General features: G+C 48.3%; 1 pseudogene; it reads left to right on the forward strand.

Moving 5' to 3' along the window:
• Window positions 1-1,133: 1,133 nt before the first annotated feature.
• LOC119960753 lies at window positions 1,134-1,733 on the forward strand (annotated as a pseudogene).
• The last annotated feature ends 840 nt before the right edge of the window (window positions 1,734-2,573 follow it).

The following is a 2,573-nucleotide window of genomic DNA, read 5'->3' on the forward strand; positions in this document are numbered from 1 at the left end:
TTATCAAGTCGTTGAACATTCATCTGAGACACCACTAATCGTGTTCCTCTCCTATGCCAATATCGATTGATCCTCATAAAGGAGCTTACCTACTTACTCTGGTCCAATACATAATTTCCCTCCTTTGTCTTTGAGTGGACCTAATCTTTAGCTTCACTCTTGATCCCAATGTACGTATAAAATGTTTTGGGATTCCTTTAATCATGTCTGCCAAGGAAATTCCATGACCCATTTGGCCCTCCAAACTCCTTACTTGAACTATTTTCCACTTTCTTTGTATTCTCAAGTGCTTTACCTGCATTAGTTATCTGAATCTCACATCTGCATCTTTTATTTTGACAAGAGTCTCAATTTCCCTGGACATCCATGGTTCCCAAATTCGGTCTCTCCCGTCCTTCCCTTTTTACCGGCACATATATGTTGTGCTTTCTCACCAACTGCGCCTTAAAAGACTTCCACATGCCAAATGTGGATTGAGCCTCAATCAGCCTCTCCCAAGCAACAGCGTCCAAATCCTGCCTAATCTGGTTGCGGTTAGCCGTCCCCCAATTTCGCACCTTAAACAGAGGACAACTCATCTTTTTTTCTAAGAGTATCCAAAAGCTGACGGAATAGTAGTCACTGTTCGCTACACTTTCTCCCACTACAACATTGATGACCTGGCCGGGCTTGTTCCCTGGTACTAGGTACAGTATCGCGCCTTCCCGAGTCGGCCGATCGACATATTGTTCCAGAAAATCTTTCTGGATACACAGTTTCCCATTACAACAACCTTTTTATTTCAACATTTATCCAGAATCTGCTTACATATTTGTTCCTTCACTTTCCGTTGGCTGTTGGAAGACCTGTTGAACGCCCCCCACACCGGTACAGTGACTGCCCCCTTCCTATTTTTTAGCTCTACCCACAGTGCCTCATTACTTGTTTCTTCCATGGCGCCCTCCCTCAGTGCAGCAGTAATATGTTCTCTAACCGGTGTTGCAACTCACCCACATATTTTACCTTACTCTCTCCCTCGCCTTGAAAACCTATATCCGGAATATTTAGCAGCCAGTCCTGTCCCGTTTTTAACCGTCTCCGTGCCCTTCCTCTCTCTGGCCCTTCCTCTCTCTGAATCACTGCAGACCAGGAGCCCGGACTCAGAAAATGCAACATGGTGAAGATCGGCATCAACGGATTTGGACGCATTGGTCGCCTGGTCACCAGGGCTGCCATTGTCAATGGCAAGGTCGGGGTGGTGGCCATTAATGACCGATTCATTGATGCGAACTACATGGTTTACATGTTCAAATATGACTATCCACGGGACCTTCAAAGGATCAGTCAAGGCTGAGAATGGGAAACTTGTCATCAATGGAAAACCTGTCAGCGTTTTCCAGGAGCGTGACCCGGCTAACATCAAGTGGGGCGACGCGGGGGCTCAGTATGTAGTAGAGTCCACAGGGGTCTTCACCACCGTGGAGAAAGCTGCAGATCATCTAAAGGGCGGTGCAAAGCGAGTGGTCATCTCTGCCCCGTCTGCCGACGCTCCCATGCTCGTCGTGGGTGTCAATCGTGACAAATTCGACAAGGGCATGACCATTGTCAGCAATGCCTCCTGTACCACGAACTGCCTCGCTCCTCTGGCCAAAGTCATCAATGACAAGTTTGGGATCATTGAAGCGCTGATGACTACTGTCCATGCCTACACAGCCACCCAGAAGACAGTGGACGGTCCCTCCGTGATTAAGTAGAATCCCTGCGCAGGAAAACATCTCTCCCTTGCTCCGGGAAGCAATGGAGAGATGGTAGAGGCGCCCATCAGAACATTGTTCCTGCTTCAACTAGTGCTGCCAAGGCAGTGGGCAAAGTCATCCCTGAGCTGAACGGGAAGCTGACCGGAATGGCTTTCCGAGTGCCAACTAACGTCTCTGTGGTTGACCTGACCTGCCGTCTGGATAAAGAGCTGGCTGGGCAACAGGAGACAGAGAGTAGAGGAGGAAGGGGGCTTCATGCCTGATGGAGAACTGTGACCAGTGGTGTTCCACAGGGATCTGTGCTGGGACCACTGATGTTTGTGATGTGGAGGAAGGTGTAGGTGGTCTGATTAGCAAGTTTGCAGATGAGACTGAGATTGGTGGAGTAGCAGATAGTGAAGGTGACTGTTAGAGAAAACAGCAGAACATAGATAGATTGGAGAGCTGTCCGGAAAAAAATGCAGATGGAGTACAATCCGGGAAAATGCGAGGTGATGTATTTTGGAAGATCCAATTCAAAAGCGAACTATACGGTCAGTGAAAAAGCCCTGGGGAAAATTGATGTACAGAGAGATCTGAGTGTTCAGGTCCATTGTACCCTGAAGGTGGCTGCGCTGGTCGATAGAGTGGTCAAGAAGGCATACGGCATGCTTCCTTTGATTGGAAATGGTATTGGGTACAAGCGTTGGCAGGATATGTTACAGTTGTCTCAGACTTTGGTTCGGCCACATTTGGAATACTGCGTACAGTTCTGGTCGCAACATTACAAAAGGCGTGTGGATGCTTCGGAGTTGGTGCAGAGGAGGTTCAACAGGATGTTGCATGGTATGGAGGGCG

The sequence above is a fragment of the Scyliorhinus canicula genome, unplaced genomic scaffold, assembly GCF_902713615.1.
Source record: "Scyliorhinus canicula unplaced genomic scaffold, sScyCan1.1, whole genome shotgun sequence".
NCBI lineage: Eukaryota > Metazoa > Chordata > Chondrichthyes > Carcharhiniformes > Scyliorhinidae > Scyliorhinus > Scyliorhinus canicula.